Below are 24,269 nucleotides of genomic sequence, written 5' to 3' on the forward strand. Positions count from 1 at the left end.
GAAAAACAGGCACCATTAAAAACTTTTTGGTCCCCACTTTTTGGACATAAGCAGCACATAACCATCATTCTTTGTAGAGTATGGTGTCTAGGGTCCCCTACTCTTTTCTGACAGGTTCTGCTTCTGTTCCTGTTGAAGTCAATATGGGTTTTGCCATTTACTTTAATGGGTTCAAGATCAGCTCCTTGAAGCAGATCAATATGGGCCAACACAACATTAAGAATTACTTTTAAACAAAGAACGAGATGCTCCAAAAAATAAATAGAAGTCCCAATACACAACGTAACTACTTAGTAAAAAATACTCTGATGTCTTCCTTAGTGAGGAATATTACAGGTCATACTTTCACACTCAACCAAGCTATTCTGCAGGAAGCCTGTGTCTGGAACCATTAGACAAGCTCGGCAGGGGAGGTCTTTTAGATGACATCAAAGCATGGAAAGCTAATACTTCACAATAATAAGGTACTGCATCCATCCCACTTTTCTTTTAAACTTGATTCAGGAAGGCCCAAAACTAGCCTGCCACCAATTCAAAAATGACTTTATTCTGTAAAAAGATAATCCTGCTGGAAGCTTACCTTACACAGTATTAGGATATCCTTTTCATTCCAGATGAGAAGTACCAATTTTTATAAATCTGAAACCTGACTCTTCAGATTCTTTTTCAGCAGATTCTAAAATGCTTACCAGAGTTCAAATGACACAAAATTTTCAGGTGCCTTACACTGTATCATATATTCCTCTGCAATAGTAAACCATATTAAAGCACACTTTGTTTTTCTTGTAGCCAGGAGACTTTAATATAGTGCATGATCTTCCTCATAGGGCTCTATTCAGCAGGAATTCAGGTTGCTTACTGTTCCACCAGCAGGATCTCCTCTGATGTTCACATTTCAGCACCCATGGAATTTGATTATAATCCCTGAGACAAATCTCCCCTAACCCTAGCTGCTGAGCTTGGTATTTAGGCTCCTGCTGCCTGCCCTCCATGGAACCTCTACATTTCCTTCCCTAATGATACCATAGATAGAAGATTGTGACATTTAATAACAGCAGCTACACTTGGCTGAGCATGCACAAGATGAAAACCTCCTTCTGACAAAACACTGTGGAAGTGTTAGGCAGTAAAAAAGAAAGAATGTTAAAATTTAAAGATGCAAATGCTAGTTAAGGTGATGGTGCTCTCAACTGGGTCAGGAAAATTCTTCTGGCAAGAGAGATTAATGCAAATATTTTCAGACATGGATGTCTACACTGATGCACCTAGATCTAATATTTCAGCTTAATAAGCAGCCTGATTTCAGAGGTGCTGAGTATCCACCAGCTTCTACTGAAGTTAACAGGATTTGTATCTCAGCACATATCTCTTAAGGTGTATAATGATAGTAAGCAATATAAAAATCAATGCAATTTTGGACAGTCAAATACAGACAATCAGTTGATAACCAGTAGCTGTGCTGTAAAAATGAATTCAGATTTTAACATGATCAGTAAATCCACTGGCATCATTGCAGGAGAGGACTGTCCAGTACTGATTGACCCCAGACATCAAGAAATTAGTCTCAGTGAGCCTCGAAGTCATGTATAAAAAAAGCCACGTTTAAATTGGTTAGACAAGGAGATGGTCTTCTCCATCTACAAGTGTCCAAAGATAGAACTGTTCGCTTAAAAAATAAGGAACAATGAGGTCCAGGGGAAAAAAATGAACTAAGTGCTTCTGTGAGCTGAGAATGGGCACCTGACAGAATTCTGCAGAGAGTTAAGTTGATTCTTTGCTGATATACACTAACCTAAAAAAAATCAATGATCAAAACCTGCTAATCTGAAAATGTCACGGCATTTGTTGCAAATTCAGAAAAAATGACCATAATGTCATATTAAAACAATTTTATTTAATGACTTTATTTCAGTATGTTATCCAGTGTTTTGGTAATATTTCTTGCATATGAATCACAGGAATTTTAATACCAGATCAGACCAATGGTCTACTATCTGCCCTATGAGTGAGCACTTCCAGGTGGTTCAGAGGAAGGTGCAATATCACCATAATGGAAGCAACATGCTCAACAGTGAGCTAAAATGATGGAGGTAATATGGAAACTTGATAGATGTGAGAAAGATTTCCTTTAAGCTTTAGGCAGTTCGTTACTGGCTTATGTGCTGAAGCATGGGAGTTGCTTTCCCTCATATGTTCTCATTTTAGTTAGAAAAGTTCATAATATTTTTATTATTTTAATTCATGTCTGGAATATTAGAGTGCTATTTGCTGAATTAATATCTGGTGTTAGAGAGTTCCACAGATTAATTATGTATTTATAGAGCATACGTTTCCTCTTATTGGTTTTGAATTTGGTGCTTTTAATTTAATAGGATATTCCCTTATTCTTGTAGTATGAGAAAGCTCATTCTGCAACAGCCCTGCTTCAGTTTCCCCAGTGTCAACAACTATCTCAATCAAGCTACCAAACAACTCTTCTCTGGTTCAGCAACACCTTTCCTTGGGGATGGATTTATTAAAGTAACAAAATCATTCCCAAATAAAGTTCAGGAATCTTCCTCAAGTCGGCAGCCATTCCCTGCTGTGACTGTTTTCTACTGAAGTCTGTTACTCCAGCTCCTCTGCAGCTTCCTGCTCCTCTTTACAAGAGAACCCCCTCATCCTTACCCACCTGGTTCTACTAATTAAACCCCACACTCTGTCCCAGGTGTGGTAGGCAAGGCTAATTTGACTGGATTGGTCGGCTCTAGGCCCCCAGCCCTTAAAGAGGCAGGTCACCCCATTACACATGACATATGTACATATATGTCTGCACTAGTACAATGAGGTCCCAATCATGATTTTGGCTTTTGGATGCTACTGCAGTATAAATAACATGCCAGAAAAATCATCAACATCATACAATGAATTTCTGTTGTGAAATTAATCACATTTTCACAAAATAAAAAGCAGTTTCTCCTGAAACTTAAGGCAACTAGACTATCTACAAAAACATTTCTGTGGAAATAAGTTTTTTTCTCTCTTCCCACCCCTTTTTGACTCCCATTTTCCTAAACCTAGAAGTCTGAATATATCAGTTGCTTACATTTTCTTTCACAGCTACTACCCTTTTCTTGTGACAGCTTTTCTACATATCTCATGCTCACTTTCTTAGTAATATGAGTTGCTTAGCATTGTCCTTAAGAACATGCACAATACAGTCCTAAGTGATCTCCATTAAGAACACTCATAAACACAGAACAAAAATATCTTCATATTTTATTAACTTCATAACAATTGATCTAATAATCTGAGTTTGCATACCAAAGTGTAAGCCACTAATGGCACACCTTCTGGCAGAAATCTTGGCCCTATATTTTAACTGGGCCTCAATCTGGCCTCCCAAACTGTGGGTGCAATTTGACTCCTGCAATTATCTCTGGCTTCAAAATTACGCATACAATTATTTATACCTTAAACTGCACACACATACCTAACTACCCATTTATAGTTCTACTCCTCCTACTTTCAGAAAAGTGCTTAAGCATGTGCTTAAGTCCCATTTAAGCATGAGGTTAACTTTAATGATATTCTTAAGTCCCACTTAGGTACATGCTTTCCTGAATCACAGCCTTAGTTGCGCTTCCAAATGTCTTCCACGTGCAGGCACAAATAATTCAACCTGAAATAACAGAGGCTGGTTTTGAAATTTGGGTTTATTTGTATATATTTTCAGTACAACATGCATAAAGCTGTCATTAATGCAATAGTTAAACAAAGAGCTCCTTGGGCACTGTGCTAAGAAATTAACTAAGTGATGAAAATTGCATTCAGCAATGACCATTAGGCTCAATAATAAAATATATTTACAGCTGTATGGCCCAAACCCCCATCCATTCTTATGCAGGTGTATTTACTCCTGCTTATGGAGACCCTATAATGATTTTATTGATCCTGTGGGAAGTCAGGCCAGCACAGAAAGAGTTGTGGAGAGACAGCTGAATTCCACAAAGCTGCTTAAGAGCCCCCTCCCCATAAAATATAAGATTTCCATGGATACTGCCCCTCTCTACAGTTCCAAATTATTTTTCTTCCATGAGCTTTTCCTAAATTATTTTATTTATTCACTTTTCTTAAGTTAGCTTTTGTGAAAGCTGCCACATTGACAGCCCTGCAGAAGAAAGCCCTCAGCCTCATTTAATGGGCCTTAAGCAGAGGGGCAATCTGTAAAGGTGAGAAAGTAGCTCAGTTGCCATTCAGTTCTAAACTCCTGTACTGAAGGTTCCAGTTGAGGCCAGTTGTCCTCTCAACACTAGGGCTGAAATCACCACCTCATTTAAGACAAGCCACTGGACGGCTAGTAGGTGGTGGTAATTTCCACTCCCAGAAAGCAGATTTGATTCAAACAAGCTTCCAGGAGATGAAAAGCTCTATCTCATAACCAATCACCTGAACCATCTCCAGTTCCTCTATTAAATTAATGTATAAATCCTTAATTTAAAGTTGTCTTACTCTTCCAGAATAGCCTAAATAAAGTGTCTTGGACTAAGACAGAAAATAAATGTGGATCTACTGTTTCTCTAGCTATGTATTCACTAGCGCTATCACACTGTTATCTAGAAATCTATTTGGAAACACTTAATAAGATTTATTCCTATCTGAAAAGATTAAAATACTTTCTGAACAAAACATTTGACGAAGCAATAGCCTTTTGCAATCTAGAGTAACTAGTGTGAAAAGAGGCTGCTTGCCAGTGTGAATTTTAGCCATTGTACAAACAATGCAGCTCCTTTCCAGTTATAATGTTAAAACAATCATAATAGACACAATAATACACCCTTTGATGGTAATTTCTTTTCCCAACTTTTGAAGTGTCAGAATTTGTTTTTGTTGCATACTGGAGTGAAACCAAGACCCGTCAAACATTTTTGCATAATGGAATTGTGCAAGTTTTCCACTCAGGTCACTCTCTTTTCAGAAATGACCAGGGAGCCTTAAATCTCAAAAACCTTCCTGCCAAAAATTTCATCCAAATCAATACTTCTCTTCAAAATGTTTCACCTTTGACAAAATAGCATATTTAATTGAAAATACGTGTAATCAAAAATGTTCCAACTTGCTCTAGTTCGAGTGAACACACTGCACGTAACTGAATTTAAAAAGTCTCAGAAAGCCTGCAGCTTTGTCTTTTGTTTTAGTTAGAGATTCTGTATTTGTCTATACCTATCAACATACATATATGTATATGAACTACATGATGGTGTTATATGGCATAAGGAGTTCATCAGCACAAGTCGGAGATGGCCTGAGCGAATATTTCCTAAATAATGTTATCCTTGTAGTTTTGGCCATCATGGCTGTATTGTTGGCTCCCCTGAACTGCACTCTGGATGGACATCAGACCATATTGGAATGGATCAGGGTAAAAGTTGCATCAATTTCATCCACTCCACTTAATCATGATGAAAAGGCCAGCATTAGTTCTTGCTGCCAAGTGCATCCATTTTGCCAAGGTGTGTAATTGCATCCTGTAGTTTACGATCAGGTACAAATGACAGGACCTGTTTCCGTCATGTGCTGTGCACCTTCCTAGAACAGCTAGAAAATACACAATCCAAAGCCCAGGTGAGGTTATGCTTTCTCTACCTTGTCGCACCAAGGAAGGGTTCTCATTAGTCTCATTATTGCCAGAACTAAAATAAAGATAACCTCACATAATTAGTATAAGCGATGACTACTAGGTATTCTGGATAAAGACAGCACAGAACAGGAGGATCTCTCTGCTATGTGCTAGAGCTATTACCTGTCCAGCTTCACTATATCCCAACTGTTACTGAATTCCATCAAGCCAGGTGGGCATCTCAGAGCTATTCAAGCTTTCCATCGTCTTGCAAGCAATCATATCTTTGTAATGGTCCGAGTGGTAAAATGGACACTTCATGAGCAGACCACATAAAAGTAAGCCAACAGATCCGCCAATGAGCCAGGATTTAGCAACAGGTCTGAAAGATCCTTTGTGTATGCAATGGAAAACGCCTGGGACAATCCTAGACTGAGGGTAAACAGTGACACAAGGGTGTGCCTCTCCCTCACAAAGCCAACTAGTACTTGCCACTTGCTGCCTCTAATCCAAATACCATCTTTCAATTGCCCACTTCATTTCAGGTGGTCTCCCATAACATGTGTTTATCCCTTATACTTAACAATCTTTCCCAACTTCTTTTTAGCTCAGACACTCTGGTTTCCTTTTCTATACATAAAGAACTTCTCAGTGAAGCTGGAAAGCTTGTACCTTCCACCAACAGAAATTGGACCAATAAAAGATATTATCTCACCAATCTTGCCACTCTCATAGACCTGCTCCAGGTTGACTTGACAATTTATGCTGCATAATGGATCATGAAAGATTACATTTCAACCACTGTACCTACCCCCAAATATAATCATTCTCTTTATTATCTGAGTGACAAATACTTTATACTCCCCTATAAAGTAATCTCACAGTGATAAGATAAATTTACTTACAGTCTTCCCCAAATCTCAAACTAACAGCTGTGTCTTCAGCTAGACACTCAAAATAGACTCAAACCTACTGTATTCCATTAAACCTTTTATTGTATACGTTTGTATTTAAAAATATCACTGCCTCCTTTTCATGAAGGATATTCCATATGTTTAAGGAAGATAGCTTGAGAGGATATCCAAGACAGAATAATACACAATACCGTGGATCGCTCCCACATGTAAGAAGTGGTGATTCCACTTTCACTGTATTTATTTAGGAATATTTTATTTGTACATATACACACATCTGTAGTTATATATCTCATTCACATATATTTATACAGCTTTTATTAATTCTTCATAGATTATATATATTTCACATAATTTATGATTTCTGCACAAGTTTTAAATATATTCTACATAATTAATAAATTATTTATATATAGCTATAGCACATACATCTGTATATTTACAAAACAGCCTATTCATCCATTGTAGGAACATTTTATACACAATGGTAGCTGCAAAATAGGAACAAAGCAATTGCCATTCTGATCAGGCTAAGTCCATTTAGTCCAGCATCTGCTATCCATTAGTAACCATTATTAGGGCTCCATGTCTGTGAAACAGAAATCCTCTGTGATTTCAGTAGTGGGCAATGTGGCTGGCCTGGGATTCCCCATCCCTGCCTCAGCCGGAGTGGTGGCGGGCCTCCTCGGGCTCCTCCCCCGTCAGTGGACGGAGCAGCAGTGGAGCTTCCCCTTCGGCAGCAGGATCCCCCAAGATTCAGTCATGAGTATCTTTAGTAAAAGTCATGGACAGGTCATTGGGCCGTAATTTTTTGTTTTTTGCCTGTGTCCTGGGTAGTCTTGTTATCCATATAAATGTCTGATATCTCTGAATTTTGGTAACTGATTTGTCTAAATGAAATCCAGTGACAACGAGTTTCACAAATTAAGAGTTGTGTGGAGAAGTATTTAGTTTTGTCAGTTTTAAATTTTCCACCTTTCAATTTCATTCATAGATCCCAAGACCAGAAGGGACAATCTGTGATCATCTACTTTGACGTCCTGCGGAGCACAGGTCATAAAATTTCCTCAAAATAATTCCTAGAGCACATCTTTTAGAAAAACAATCTGATCTTGATTTAAAAATTGTCAGTGATGGAGAATCCACCATCACCCTTGGTAAAGTATTCCAAAGCTTTTTATTCTCATTGTTAAAAATGTACGCCTTATTTCCTGTCTGCATTTGTCTAGCTTCAAATTCAGCCCCATTGGATCATGTCATAAGTCTCTCTGCTAGACTGAAGAGCCCATTATTAAATATTTGCTCCCCTTATAGACTGTAATCAAGCTCCTTGACTTTACAGTTGTAAGCCATGTTTTCTATTATGGTTTCCTCTAACTAACATTCATGCTATGTCTAAAACTTTTACTTCCTTTATATTCAATTTTAGGTCCTTTCTTACTAACCTTCTCACTTTATTGATATCAAGTTTAGTGTCATTATGTCAGTTTTTGATACCGTATCTGCTCATTGGATGTTGAACCTAATTATACTGTTGTCACTATTGCTGAGAGGCTCAGCTACTTTCAATTTTTGAATTAACTGCTGTATGTTTCTTAAGGACGAAGAGGAGAATAGCCTTTCCTCTTGTGTGTTCTAAAACTAGTGGTTCCAAAAAGCAATCACTTAAAGTGTCAAGAAATTGCTTCTTTAAACTTTGCCCAGTGTGTCATTAGACCAGTATATATGTGGGTAGTTGAAGTCCCCTGTTCTTGCAATTTTGTTAGACTTTGCTGTCTCTTTGATCTCTTTCAATATTGTGCATTCAATTTCCTTTTCTTAATCGAGAAGCCTATAGTATAGCCCACTAATATATTTACATTCTTACAGCTTGAGATATGTATTCATACAGATTTCATTGTGTAGTCTTCACCACTGAGAGTTTTTATCTTGCTAGATTCTCTAGAATCCTTTAGATACAGTGCTGCTCCCCCACCTCTTCAGCCTAGTCTAGCCTATATAGCTTATAGAAAGGTATTATAGTATGCCTTTCCATTATCTTTGATAGATGTCTATCTGACTGATGTGCTTCTCAGCTCCAGTTAGTTTTCCCACAATACCCAGTTAAACACTCAACCAAAATTTTGTTAATTTAACATGCCAGCAATCTGGTTCCACTTTGATTAAGGACTCCATCCTTTTTGCAGGGAATGTCTCGTCTCCAGAATTTTTCCCCAGTGTCTAATAATTTTAAATCCCTCCTCTTTACACCTTTTTAATCTAAACCACGCATTGAGACCCTGAAGTTCTCCCTGCCAAGCTGGACCTGGGTATAGAAAGAAAGCATTGCAGAGATAACTACCATAGAGGCCCTGGAGTCTAACTTTAATTTCCAAGATACCTCTCTCACATCTCCCCATGTCATGCTACAAATATGCACCAGAACCATAGGCTCCTCCTCAACTCCCACTAGAAGTTTGTCTAAGTATTTCATGATATTCACCACCTCTGCTCTGAGCATGCACGCCTACAAATCGTTCTCAAAATCCCCTACCCAAATATGTATACTCCCAACTATAACCCCTTCCCCTGAAGTGATATTCTTGGTGTGTGAGGACTTATCAGCCTCCTCTATCTCAGACAGAAGATGGAGTATGTTCCATCATTCCAACTAGGTGCTCTTCCATCATAAGACTGGCTTCTTCAACTAGAAGATAATAAAAATCATCATTTTCCAATTGCTACCATAGTTATCTCATAATTTAAATATAGGAAAATGCTGCAGTACCTATAATACCAATCTCCTGGAACTGGAAGGGACCTTGAAAGGTCATTGAGTCCAGCCCCCTGCCTTCACTAGCAGGACCAATTTTTGCCCCAGATCAAAAGTGGCCCCCTCAAAGATTGAACTCACAATCCTAGGTTTAGAAGGCCAATGCTCAAACCACTGAGCTAGCCCTCCCCCCAAAACCAGTTAGCGATATATATGTGTGTGTGTGTATGCACAGTGTTCAGTTTTATACATGTTTCAAGTACATAGGCAGGCAGCTGTAAAATACTGTTAAATGTAATGTGTATCCTGAAAGAAAGACTGGCACTTAACTAGTAAATGTTGGGGGAGGAGAGGTGTCTGAGTGAGAAAAAGAAAAAGACAGAACCAAGGAACCACAGGTGCTGAGGCCAGTAACACATATGGAATGGAGATGGAAGATGCACTGAGCTCCCAGAGTTAACCAGGCTTTGTAATCTTCCCAGTGTTGAGCTGAGTGCTGAGGTCATTGATAAATTCCAGAGACATTATCCACAGACTAAATGGCAAAAAAACAAAACAAACAAACAAACAAAAAAACAAAAAAAATCCCCATGAGATCAAAACCTAAGACCAGCTGCCAAATCCAAAACCACAGAATACTCATCAATAATACTGGCCAGGAATTTTCTGTTCAATTTTTCAATAAAAATTATTTAATAAAATTGTGGTTTCTTCAAAATTATTTTTTTCCATGGGAAAATTGGGTTTCTGAGTATTGCTGAATTTTTCCAATTTTTTTATTATTATTATTTTTGGGAAATATTTTGGTGGACCCAAATTAAAACCTTTTACTTTGTCAAATGAAATAAAAATATTTTATTTCAGGCCAGCTTGACATTGAATTCTGTCCACGTGAGCTGCTATAGTGCCTCATGAGAGGTGTAGTTGTAGTCCTCTGGCTGATCTTTCATGGTGTATCTTGGGAGTACTATGACTCCAACGCATCATGGAAGATGAAGTCTGATCAGGGACCCTGACCCATGCAGGAAATTGGATGTATGAGGCACCTCAATGACAACCTGCATAAGGCACCACAATAGCTCGGTGTTAAACTGAGCCAGACCAAAACGGTTCAATATCGGAAGGTCAAAACGTTCTGTTTACATTAAAAATAAAGAAACAAAAATTTCTGACCTTTTCAAATCAGAAATTGTTGGAACTTTCCATTCCACAAAACATTTTGGTGTTTCGACTTTTTGTCCAGATTTGGGGCAAAAAATAGTTGTTTAATATTGGAATTTCTAACAAGACAGAAAATATTACTTTTAATCACCTTTACTTGTCAGCCAGTGCCCACCAGGGCCAGAATCTATCTGACCACTACCCATCATCAATGAAAAATGCACAGCGTGTTATTTTAAGTTAATGAAGTTGGACAGGCCTCTGACCTGGCTTCCTCTCTTGTATAGTCTTTGGTTTAATCAGATATGCCTATTTATAACTTTGCTAGGCACTAAAAATCATGGACTCAATAAAGACACTGGATTTATGGCTCATTACACAACCCTCCTTTCTTCTATCACTGCACAGATGTTACCTGCCCATTTCACCTTGATTGGTCTCTATCAACTCCTTATGCTTAACAATCTGTTCCATCTTGTATTTAACTGTGACACTCTGAGTACATTTTCCTGAAGAAGAAATATGTGGAGACCAAAAGCTTGTCTCAGAAGTTTGTCCAATAAAAGATATTACCTTACCCACCTTGTCTCTCTAAGATATATCAGGAATTTGTGCCTCTACACTACCCAACCCCACCTTACCTAGACAAGACATCAGAAATGAGGAAGATGTCTCAGAATAATCGTGAGTACAGGTCAAGGTTTCCCAATGCAACCCTCTAGAAAGCAGAAGTAGTGGGGTGGGCAAACCCCCTTAGTATACTTCTGGAGTAAGAGGGGGACGAAGGAGACACAACCAAAGATGGAAAAAACTTGTGTGTAATTACACTGCTCTACAGCCAAAATGCTTCTGAAATAAATGTAGTCCAACTTTACTAATTCTGGGTCACTGAGAATGAAAATGATGCTTAAAATTGTTGATTGGCTCTAGTTTTCAAGATATGCTATTGGGTCAGTATATATTACCCTTGACTTGGGAATGGCGGAGGATAAGTGAGTTATAAAGGGAAGGGATCTCAATTTAAACCAGAAATGACTAAAATACATCTTTGACTGGATCTATGAATAAATCTATGACTGGGTTCGGACAGTACTTGCTTTTTAGGCAAAACAATGAATGATGCAATCTGAAGCTGGTGTTGCGTCATTCACGATATGAATTGCATCATGTTATTCCTAGAAGTCATGGATGATGCAATCATAACGAAGCTTACATCACTTTGCTGAACAAATTGCCCTATATCAGCTCTAGAAATCATACAGTGTCGTGCTCTCTTATTTGTCAGTGTTTTATTTTGCAAAGGGACACATTTCTGTTTATCCAAAGTGAGCAGAGATGCCTCGTACTTGTGTGAACAGTGCAGATAACTTCTGCTATGTTTGTGGTGAAGTGACTTTTGCATCACAAAAGTGCAGTATAACCACTATGGTTAAGAAAGTCTATCACCTTTATTTTGGCTGCTAAATTGGAGATCAGGACAAGAGGTGGGCCCCACACATATGCTGCAACACTTGTGCAACAAATCTTCACCAGTGGTTGAACAGGAAAAGGAAATCTATGCCTTCTGCAGTGCCAATGATTTGGAGAGAGCCAACAGATCATACCAGCAATTGTTACTTCTGCATGGTGCCTCCAGTTGGGAAAGGTGTGTCAAAGAAGAAAAAGTGGACTGTGCATTATCCAAACATTCCATCAGCTATACGCCCAGTACCCCACGGAGAAGGACTGCCGGTTCCTGATGCACCAGAATCACTCTCACTTGAGTCAGACGAGGAAGAGGATGAAACTTCTGGTCCTGAACCATCAATGTCACAGGACCCACATTTTCTCCCATCCTCCTCCTCTGAACCACACCTCATAACACAAGGTGAACTGAATAACCTTGTCAGGGATTTGGAACTACCCAAGAGTAAGGCAGAGCTGTTGGGCTCCAGACTACAGCAGTGGAATCTCCTGGCAGGCTATCAGGGCAAATGGAGCCCATCAATGCTTGCAGACTATTGCTGGACAGTGACAAAAGATGCTCCATTTCATGAATACAAGAGACAAGCCAAGAAGCGCCGAGTAGACACTGAATAGGACTAAACTATGTACATAATAGTTTTTTGCCTTTTGTTTCATACTCAGTTGTATTTATAGAACCCTTTTGCTGATTTTTAAAGTGTTATATAAACAGGACAGGTGAAATATTATCATGTAAAGCAACCATAAACACATGAAAAGACCTAGGTTTACAATTTATGATTAAAACTCTACTATCTACACAATATACATAGACATAAAATGTAAAAACTTAAATATCTTAGAAACAGTAGCCAATCAGTTGTTATAATTGTCATATTTGAATTCAGCACATCAAAATACATAATAAATATCACATTTTATCTCTGAAGCAGACGACTTCTCAAAAATTGTAGACCAGTGTTACCCTTCCCTGGTCCCAGGCTGTATTTGGGTTGTAGGAATTAGACCATATGGGCATGAACAGGGCCCTGTGAATAACCCAACTTTGAGGATACAAATAGCTGTGTAATTACCTATTTTCAAGATGCCACAGAATCTCCTAAAATGAGTGGGAAAGGAGTTCTGCTTTCCCTAGCACCTTAACTCTCCATGTCAGCAACCTCCCCCAGCTTATGAGCTGTGCAGCAAGGGAAAGTGGGTGCCATGCAAAGCTACTGATTTGCATAGTTTTAGAGCTCCCATCTAGCAGCAGTTCCCATACCAGCTACTTCCTCCTCCAAGCTTCCACTCTGGTTCCTCCAATTTCCCTACTGATTGTCTCTCTGTTTTTATCCCAAGGCTCAGCTGCTATCAGTTAACAATGCCACATAAGTCCCAGTTTGTTTAATAATTTCATGCAGCTCTGCTACATAAATTTGGGGGCTCTGCTGGATAATTTACGTCTAATCTATTGCATTATACACAGGGCTTGACAGAGACTTCGGTTCTCACAGATACGTGAGTTACAAATGATGAGTAGGGCATACGACTTTTGGAGCCCACAGTATCCAGTGTGGTCCAGCAGCAAACTAGAGTCAGCAGTGTCAAAAGAAAAAGGATTTTGCACTAATTGTCTGGTTTAGAAATACTGCAGCAAATGTATCTCTGGTATATCTCATTTTAGTTACACGAGGGATAAATCTGGCCCTTTTTTGTCATCAGCAGTTAGCATTCTCTGTTCATAGGTACACAGAGATGTCATGTATTATACCTCAAAGAGTTAGCAGAGCTAAGGTGAAGGCTGATGAAGTTCAGGAAGGTAGCCTGCAGAGTGCTCCTGGTCATTGTTCTCTCAAATTTTTTAACAAGCTCAGCAACTGGCGATTCCAGATGAGCACCGTAATTTTGGTACTTAGCATTAAAAGAAGTGCTCTAAAAATTTCACACCTCTGCAGTCTGCCCCAGATTTTCTCTCCTACCTTCCATGAGGTGATCTTGGCATCCCCTGCCAGCTCCTATTATTTCAATCGGTTGTTCCAGAAACCATGATTTCTGTCACTGCCTAAGAAGAGCTGCTGCTTCTCGCAGGGAAGGGTTTCTCAATCTCTCTCTCTTTTTCATTTTCTCTCTCCCTCTGTCTCTCCCCACCCCCCATGTCTTTTCCTCTCATCTCTGCTTTCTGTCTCTCCTCCTGCTGTCCTCTTCCATTTTATGCTGCCTTTTTACTCTCCTCTTCCTGATATCGGTCTTCTACTTCTTCCTTTGCTCTTAAATTTTCCCTCCCTTTTCACCTATTAAGCTTACCTCTCCATCCCTTCGTTCTTTCTTCCTACTCCTTGCTCTCACCCCCTCTTTCTTTTCCTTATTCTTTTATTTTTGTTCTTCTTACCCTTCCTTCTCCTCTATCCATGCTACAGCTGGTCAGCCAGGTATTTATTTCATAAGGGTGTTGCTGTAACCCACTGTTCAACATGTGTTCTGTCCCCCTTCTAGACTGAGTTAGGTATAATCGATGGCAAGAGACTTAGGGATTGATCCAATTCCCATTGTACTCAATGGGAATCTTCTCTTTTACCTGGGAGCTGGACCATGTCCTCAGTCCTTTAGTTCAAGTTGTCAGGGGTCATGTTAGTTTTGGAGGTCCTGATAACCACCAAGATGATACTTGTTACATTGGCATCAAGCCTCTCTTTATAATGGTTCCCATTAAAAAGTCAACATTTGCTAACAGTTACCGCAGTTATTTCCTACTCTATGCTTTGTTATTTCAAATATCATGTGTGATAACTGCAAGAAAACACTAATCTTTTAATGGTGAACATTTTATCTTCACACAATATGAAACAATATAGGAACGTGTCAAGCAAAATATCAAACAGATTGAATTGGTATTATTTCCAGTAATCATTAGAATTTTTGACAATATTAATATATTTATTGCACAACTGTGGGGAAATGTTATGCCATTTTCTGTTCTTGTAACAATTTTTGTCACAAAAATGAATTATCACCACAATTTAATGGCTGGCATCTCTCTCTGTCTCTGATAACATATTCTGGCTCCTATGACAAAAATTAGAACAAGAATGAGAAAATGGCATGAAGTTAATCCATTATTTGTAAGATTGATTGTAGCAAGAACAGGAAATTGCAAGTATTACATCACCTTGCAGAACATTATGGTGGTTCCAAGTCTGTGATTGTTTAACACTTTGACAAGAGGAAATACATTCTAAGGCCTGATCCTGAAAACACTTTTGCACATGCTCAATTTTACTATTCTGAGTAGTACCATTAAAATCAAATAAAATCAGTAAAGTTAAGCATGCACATAAGTGTTTGCAGGATCAGAGCTTAAGTCACTTGAAAAAATAACTCCCTAAACAGACAAGATATGCAAAAATATTTCTTCCACTTTTACATCCTTTTTTTATTATTTTGTCTTTTTAGGCAGTGATCCCAGTTTACTAGACAATGGTAATGCCAGATGCACCAGTTTACAATAAATTGAGCCTTATTTAGCATCTATAAATTCCATTGACTTCAGTGGGAGTTACACGAGCGAGCCACTCCAGAATTGGGCCATCAGACCTTGTTTGTCTGTTACCTGCTATTCAAGTGCGTGTGCTTTACACCCACAGAGAAGCTTAATCTGCTCCCAAACCCCTGTCATCTGAAACTCCACTACAGATCAGAACCTGCATCATTTAACAGGAGATGTGCAGCACCAAGATTAATCATCATGAGCCTGATCCTGCAAGAAGTTAACCACCCTCAACTGCCCATAGGACTGAGTCCTAAGGGAGTAAGAAGTAATCTAAACTAAAAGTCACAAGAACCTGAAAGACTAATATTGATCCATACACCAAGAGTAGAGAGACGTTACTTTAAACTTGAGTGGGGTATTTCGTACTTGTTTTTGGAATTGCTGTTTTCTTGGAAAAATCTTTACCAATCTCCATTTAGAAAAAGGTTGTTTATACTAAGCCTTTGGGAGTGAGTTAGAAGAAACCTGTCAATTATCTACCATTGTATTACTACTGCCTGTATTGTTTTGGCCTAAATCAAGTGAGTGTTAACATAGCTTGTTTACATTAGCAAATACACTTATTTGGTCACAGCTGTTCAATGCTTCTTATAAATAAATAATCATTTACAGCAAGCATATATTCAAGTAGAAAAGATAGTAAAATAACTTTATATTATTATTACTATGCAATGGCTAGTGCCCTAACCAACCTGTTCTTTTATTAATAAGTGAACACCTCTCATCCTGAGTGTGCAGAGGCAAATATTTTTAAAGCTAAGCACACAACAGCTTTGCAAATGCTTTTTGAACAGAACTTCTCAGTATACTTCTCAGCAGAGGTAAAACTGGCTAGAATAATTGCTTTTATCGATCTGGGTAATTAATCTTATATGCTTATCACCATGGTATCTGAACACATATGATAAAACCATCCTATCTAATGAAGAGAATGTATATCATATAGATTGATATTACACATTTTAAATCATGTATGTGGGTTAGAATCTCAGTGTTTCGACTGGGAATTAAGCAGTTAACATCAACAGAGGAAGATCTAAAGAGGAGACACAGAACAGCAAAAGTGAAGCCTGCTAGGCTGCCTCTTTGAACCCCCTTAAGGACTCTGCAGTATTGCCATCACTGCAGAGTTTAATTTGGGCACATTCTGAAAGTCCAATAGTCTTCTTCAGGGAATCAACTCCTGACCATCATAAATTCTAACACTCTTGCTTTGCCTTGGCTATGTTTGATGTTTTTATTTTCTTTATGGGAGATGTGGGTCGTTTAATTGACTCAAGATAATGTCTTAGCAATCATACAAATGCATTGTTAGTACCTGGTGAAATCTTGTTATAGATTAGGTTGAAACCCTATTGAGGTTGATAGGTATGACCTCACCCTTCAGTTAACATAATTGTAAATATAAGAGACACCTAAGACAAAAAGTATGTGTGATGAACTCACCCAAAAGCTTTGGGGCTAAGTACTGCTTTGGGTAGGTATGTGAAAATGTGTGAGAAAACACACAGATACTAAAGTCACAAACAAGAAAGAGGAAAAGAGGCAAGAAAAGCCAGGCAGGAGCTGTAAGCACAGAGTGACCCTGGAAAAAGGGAGAGAGTGTGCTTTAGGATTGGGTTTTCACTAGAACAGGGTTTCTCAAACAGGGGTCGCCGCATCTGCAGGGAAAGCTCCTGGCGGGCCAGCCCAGTGTGTTTACCTGCCCCGTCCGCAGGTCCGGCTGATCGCGGCTCCCACTGGCCATGGATTGCTGCTCTGGGCCAATGGGAGCTGCTGGAAGCGGCGTGGGCCGAGGGACTTACTGGCCGCCATGTCCAGCAACTCCCATTGGCCTGGAGCAGTGATCCGCGGCCAGTGGGAGCCGTGATCAGCCGGACCTGCGGACAGGGCAGGTAAACACACCGGCCTAGCCCTCCAGGGGCTTTCCCTACAGAAGCGGCGACCCCGTCTGAGAAACCCTGGACTAGAGTCTTGGTGATGTAAGCTAAAAAACTGCTCTTTTTGTCTTCAGAGCTTTGTACATCTTTCTAAATAAACAAAACTGCATCAATGAAAACCTATTACCAATTTCTACTTCAACTGGAACATCCCCAGAGTCCCAAACTTTGACTCGCTGCACTTTTACTGCTGATACTGGCTGAAGGAGGTAAAGAAAGAAAAAGAAGAAAATAAAAGTAAAGTAAACCCCCAGGTTCAACACTAATTGTAGGGAAAGACTGAAGAACTAATGTTTAGAGAAGGGACTGGGAATTAGGATGCCTAAGTGGTTTTCTTAGCAGTTTACTAGTTCACGATGTAATGGTGGGAAAGCCACTTACCTTTGTGGCTCTGTTTTCCCCATCTGGAAAATGGTGATACAGCTGACCTGTACCATGGAGATGTGAGTCTTAATTCCATAAACTTTTAAGTACTTGAAACCAGAAATAAGATGACATAAAACAGAAGGGAGTTAAGGACAAAGCCTTTCGGTACCACTGAACAAACATTCAGAGTTAAGGCTTTTCCTTGTCCTTAAATTCTGTCTTTGTAGCACAAGCAGCATTTATGTCAATTGTGGTATACATATTTCTACAGGTCTTCATAATACCTATATAAAAATGGAGCAGTGTGTAGGTATTGTTGAGGTCCTATAAAAGGTATGTACTGTTACAGGTGCAGCTGACTGTAACCAAAGGGGGGTGAATTAAGAATAAATTGGCAGATAGCAATGGGTTAGGGGTACAAATATCTGACCCACCAAGATGCCTGCTGGTAATCCCCAAAACCTACTACCCAGCATCTCAGAGAATTCCAGGAGGCTTGTAATGAAAACATAAAATTCACAAAAAAAGGCACTCAGATACTGCACTCATGGGAATATAGATAGATGTAATTAATATGGTCATAGCAGTTACCGATGGAAAAAAACATTGAGTACATCCAGTTCATCACCTTGGTAATGCGGGATTGTTCCTAACATTGTCTACTACTTTGCCCAGGGTAGTTTTAAAATTCCACAACGTCCCTTATCTACCAAGTTTCTCCTGATATTCTGCCTTTCTTATACCAGTCCAAGGCTTCCAGTTATAAATCTATGTACCACTTTTTATAATTCTTCCCCAACTTTGGTATTTACACACCTCATATTTGAAAACTATTGTGTGTCCTCTCACCCATTTAGTCATCTCATAGCCTAAGTATACCTATTTAACTTTTTAAATCATTCCCATAAACCAGTTCCTCTAGCCACTGGATCATGTTAGTTATTCTAATTTGACATATTTTCCTAGTACTGTCACGTACTGACCAGAACTGATGCAACATTCCAGCTGAGACTATGCAGGGTAAAATTTTCAAAGGCGTGCAAGAGTCTTATCTCAATGGTACTCACAGTCAATAGGAGTTAGGCACTTTGGAAAACTTAACTCACAATGGCCATTTAGAGACAGGATAATCATCTCCCAGCTCCATGATGTGATGCCTCAGTGTATGCAGCCCCAACATGTCTTTGTTTTCATTTTTTTTAAATGAGAGAGAAGTTTGAGACATTTAAACAACAGAAAAAAAAAGGAAACTCTCAAATTCTTGTAGCAGTAGGTATCAACAGAAGCATTAACTTTATCACTCCTTCCTTATTTAAATAAGGAAAAAAATTAAAGGGGCTCTTTTAAGATCTCTTACTCCAGATACAACAGGAAACTGGATCTGCCAAAGGCAAGACTTGTCCAGCAGTAGAGAGTTACATTCTTTTCCCTTTACATTGAGCCCTGTTGATTTCACTGGGACTACGTATGCAGCAGGAAATTACCCAGTATGGCTAATAGTGGCAAAATCTGGGCCAGAAACTATGTTTAGCAAAGGTATCAAATCATAAAACGCTACACATGGGGTCTATTTCACTGCTGTATATGTAATTCACTGCAGCTGAGGCGACCACACACCACAAATCAACTGTGTGAAAGGACCAACACCCCATCCTAAAAACCCTCGCTGGCTAGCGAACTGGCAGGAAATCCCACCCCTGCACTCTGTCGCCAGCTCTCCTCTGATTGGAGGAGGGCACAGCACTTGAAGGAGGAGTGCACGGGCTGTCAGACAGGAAAAACACATGAAGTGGCTGCAGAGACACAGCACATTGAGAGTCTGAGCATGGGGCTGGAGGAAATATGAATGCAGTCCCCAACTACCACAAACTATGCAGTCAAGTTTCCCACATTTGGGGAAATCACAATAGTCAGCACAGCCCAAGGGCAATGGATAAGCCTCACCCCAGGGAAACCACCTTGGTGATGATGGTATTTCCCCTGAGCTACAAATTAATATCTAACTTGCTGTATTAATACTATTACCTCTCAATCTCTTTCAAATTCTCAGCTTTCTCCTTTTCATTCAGGACTGGTTTACACTACAAAGTTAGGTCGGCTCAATGACATCACTCAAAGCTGTGCAAAATTTCATGCTCTGTGCAATGTTGTTAAAATGACCTAAGCCCCAAGTGCAGATACCATTAGGTCGACAGAAGAATTCTTCCATCAATCTAATGGTTATAGTACAGCCTCTTGGACAGATGGATTCACTACAGCGATGGAAGAACCCCTTCCCTTGCTGTTATGCCAACACTACAGTGCTACAGTGATGCAGCTGCAGTGCTGTAGCTGTCCTGCTACAACATTTCTAGCGTAGATAGTTTCTGAGTTGCATGTAAGTAAGTCAGGACAGAATTTGTCCCAGTATTAGCAGTAATGTAGTCAGCTACAACAGCTGGTATATTATAAGCTGCAGTGTTTTAATATCACTTCTAGAAATATCAGGCAGTGTTTCTAGAGGGCTGCAATGGCTCACAGGTAGGATGGGTTTCCAAACCACTTCACCTTTTTGAATATCTTCAAAACTTGATAGTCATAATTTGGAATTCCAGTTCTGTCCAACATTATTGACAGCTTTAACTCAACATTTCTTCAGTTCCATTGGTTTACATAAGATTTTTGGGAGCCAGATCCTCAAATGGCATAAGCTCCACTGGAGACATGCTCTTCAATTCAGCTATGACAGTTCATGGCAGCTGAAGATATGGTCTTCAATATTATATTAATTTTGGGTATTGCCTATTTATTTTGACACTGAAAAAAGTAAGTCTTTTCATACTGCATGAAAGTCAATGAGAGTTCTCAATGAACATTTACAGTAAGGAATGGCTCATATTTTGTAGCTGCTACTATGTATTTTGTAAATAGGACATTGCATAGAAAGGACATTTACACAGTACTTCTATTATTTTTACAATAAGAGATACATCTGACTTTTAAATAGCAAGGAAATGGTAACAAAAGAAAAAAAACCACCCCAAGAAACAAGGAGAATTGCAAAGGATGTGAGAAGGACAAACAACAACAGATTTTACAAACAGATATGGATCAGGAGGACTGTAAGACTATAGTCTCCTTGTGTGATTGTGAGGGGAACTTGGTGACAGATAAGGCAGAGATTGCTGTGAAGCTAAATGATTTTTTTTTCTCAGTACGTTCACCAGGGAGAGTGAGGAAAATATGCCAGAATCAGAGAGAAGTTTCCTGGAGGCAAAAAATAAAAAAATAATGAAAGAAAGGGTGACACCAGAGTAGGTAAAAAGAAATTAGAGCAACTAAAAAGGGAGCTAAAACTCCAGAATGGAAGGCCTGCATCTCAGCATTCAGAAAGAGATTAAACTGGAAAATAAAAAAAATCTCATCTAGTTGGGCTTTTAACACCTCACTGGAAACAAGAGAGGCAGATTAAAAGAGCAGCTAGTGTAGTGTGCCATATTTTACAAGCTCACTGGGGGTCCAGATGATTCCCGGTTTATTAATCTGACCAGCATATTGGGTACGATTTTAGAAGCACTGATCGGAGAGGCAATTTGGAATGCTGCACATAGGTGCACTGAAAGCAGTCAGGACCAAAACACAAGATTTGGCCATTGGATCAGGTGCTTAGACTGAATAGGTCAACGTTTTTGAACTTGAGTGCCTAAATTTACATATCTAGACACCTGAATAAAGTAGCCTGATTTTCAGAGGTGCTATGCACCTCCAGCTTCCAATGACTTCAGAGAGAATGTGGGTGCTCAGCACCTTTGAAAACCAGGCCACTTATTCAGGTACCAAACTATGTGCTGAGGTGTCAACATTTAGGCATGTAAGTTGGTTAGGGAAACAGGGTCTGCAGCAGAACTAGTCTCCAGCAACTTAATGAACGCAGCTGGCCTGTAGTAGGCTGCCTGATTTGCTACACTGCCTGGCTGGTTAGAAAGGTCAGCAGACTGGCTCTTAAAACCCGCAGCAGCAGCAATAGTGGCTGCTAGCATTTGCCCATAGCTGCAATAGTTCCTATGCTTGCTTGTTCCCAGCCTGCCCCCATTCCAGGTAACAGTTCTGACCCTCATCTCTGCTTCCTGACCTTCCTCTCTGGCTCTGACCATGATTCTGACCTAGGCTCTGATTCCTGGCTGCCAAATCCTGCTCTGACCATGTCCTGGGCATTGATAGTTGGCTTTGGATTTTAAGAAGCCTTATGTGGGAGAGTATTACATATTAACCAATCTGATGCCTTATTTTGTTAATAGGGTATTGATGGCAAAATACTCAAATTAGATAAATAACTTGGCTCGGTAATAGACGATGGTGTTGTACGACTCTGTTATTAACCAATTTACATTGCAGTGACTATAGAGGACATGGTATGCATGAGGTATGGATATTTGAAGACTGTACTAAACTGTGAGACTATATCAATATCAAAATGCAGAGTGCATTTAAGGAAACTGGAAGAATAATATCGTGGGCTATGATGTGGGTTAAGGAAAATAGCACAGAAAAAAGTCATGAAATGAGGACTGGGTTGAACATGGCAAATGGTATTGTTGCTGCACTTGTGGAGGAATAAAAATATTGGGAGATAATAAGAGACAGAAACTTAAAACCATCAGCTCAATCTCTGCGGGAGTTAGGAAAACAAAAAAGATCTATAAATAGAGGAGATCATTATGGCACTGCTCAAAAGGCTATTGAGCACAATATTTGGCACTATATTAAAGCAAGGATTGAAAGAATTAGGAAATGCACAGAAAAGGGCAACCAGAAAAATAACAGGACTCTAGAGACTACAGTAATGAAGAGAGATTAAGAAAATTAGGATACTATATTCATTAATAAATATGAACACAAGAAGGGTAATAGCCAAGGTGTACAAAAGTCAGAGAAGGTGAATGGAACAAAACTACCAGGCTTAAAATCGAGAGCACATGAAGTGAAGCTAAAAGGAAGGGTTTGGTGCTAGTGAAAATAGAGAAGCATCTTTTATGCACAGAGATATTAATTTGTGGATCTGACCATCAAAGGGAGAAGTAAAATTGGCAACCCTGAAAATAATCTAGAGGAGATGAGTACCCAAAGAGAACAAGCATCATGTGGTCCACTGCCAGACAGATATGTAGAGAGGCCCTTATGGATCCTGTAGCTCTATCAATCCTGAAATATTACACTAACGTAACTATTGTAACAATAGACCATTCCTCCCAAAAGAGTTTTGTCCAACAGCCAGCCTTTGTTACCCTTAGATATGTGGAGTAATAGCTTACTTCTCAAATGGTCCCATTGATTTAAATGGATCTACTCCAGGAAGAAGTACTACTCCACATGAGCAGTGGTAGCAGAATCTGTTCCTTTAAATGAAGATAAGATGCAACAAGTGGCTGTAACAAAAGAAGTGGAGAAAATATGGGAAGGAGAATGGGAATACATTATTTGCACCATTTGCTGTGTCACTCAAAGGTTGTTTGAAAGTTTTCAATAGCTGTAAAATTTCTATCAAACAAAGGAAACAAGATTGATATCAGTAATCCCTACCGGCCACAATTTGTAATGTTAAAAATAAATCATGGAATCCAAGGAAAACAGTAATATTTTGCATATCGTTTGCAGTATGCATATAAAGCATACCGTAATACAATTCACAAACATTAACGAATTCTCACAGTATTCTTAGAGTGATTTCCCCACAGGAGGGGAGAAAGTGAGTCAAAGAGGCAAATGACTTGCTAAGTGTAATTGAGCGAGTTAGTGTCAGAGATAAGATTAGAATGTGAGCACTCAGCCCTATGTTTAAATCCACTAGGCAATCCTTCCCATTTAACAGAAACAGCCATAGGAGAAAACTAGTACTAGCTGCTAAAAAATGCCAGCTGTTTGATTTTTTTTCTTTTATAGATTACTAAACTGCACTCACTCAAACAAAGGATTAGGAATGCTCACAATTTCATTTTGCTAGAGTGTTGGAAATGGGTTTTTACTACATTATAAAAGAAAATATTTGAAATCTGAAAACAATATATTTTGAGCCATTTTCAATTTAAAAGAGTCAAATCCATTAAATGAAAATGAATTATCCAAAGAGTGTTCCTTTTGTACAACTCCAAATAGATGCTGAACCACCACCATGGTACCACTATGTGTTACAATAACTTCTCTGGTAAGGGAATACTCAATGAAAAACACAGGTTTTTACTCTTTGCTCACAGTGTGGGTTGTGTGTGTGGTGGGTTTTTGTTTGTTTATTAGTTATTGTCAATAGGTTTTAAAAAATACACTGGGTTGTGCAATAGCTAGCACTGCAGAATGTGGACTTCATCACATAGTGGAGATTTATAACTCTGTGAAGTGAACGGATCATGCAACTTTGCTGCTGCTTTAGGCAGACAGTTAAGGTAATTGCCCATTTTAGGAATTCTCAGGTTCATTGCACACTAGAAAGAGGATGCAAGTTATTTTCTTGTTCCTTCATTTGCTGACATTAGCTTTATGCCACTAGCAATGGATCTATTTTGTACTGCATCGC

General features: G+C 39.1%; 1 protein-coding gene and 1 non-coding gene across 24 annotated transcripts in view; both read right to left on the minus strand.

Annotated features, from left to right (window-relative positions):
- MYT1L (myelin transcription factor 1 like) overlaps positions 1–24,269 on the minus strand; it is a 525,010-nt gene that overhangs the window by 323,816 nt on the left and 176,925 nt on the right. The window contains exon 1 of one of the 23 annotated variants that reach the window (XM_050950638.1): positions 23,014–23,065. The exons of the other annotated variants lie outside the window; for them this stretch is intronic. The gene's annotated coding sequence lies outside the window, so the exon portion shown is untranslated. Of the gene's footprint in view, positions 1–23,013; positions 23,066–24,269 lie in introns of those variants that run through there. 23 annotated transcript variants of the gene reach the window in all.
- LOC127050390 (U1 spliceosomal RNA) lies at positions 19,554–19,721 on the minus strand. The gene has a single exon (XR_007774207.1). It is a non-coding gene; the product is annotated as a U1 spliceosomal RNA (small nuclear RNA).

Source organism: Gopherus flavomarginatus, chromosome 4, assembly GCF_025201925.1.
Source record: "Gopherus flavomarginatus isolate rGopFla2 chromosome 4, rGopFla2.mat.asm, whole genome shotgun sequence".
Classification (NCBI taxonomy): domain Eukaryota; kingdom Metazoa; phylum Chordata; order Testudines; family Testudinidae; genus Gopherus; species Gopherus flavomarginatus.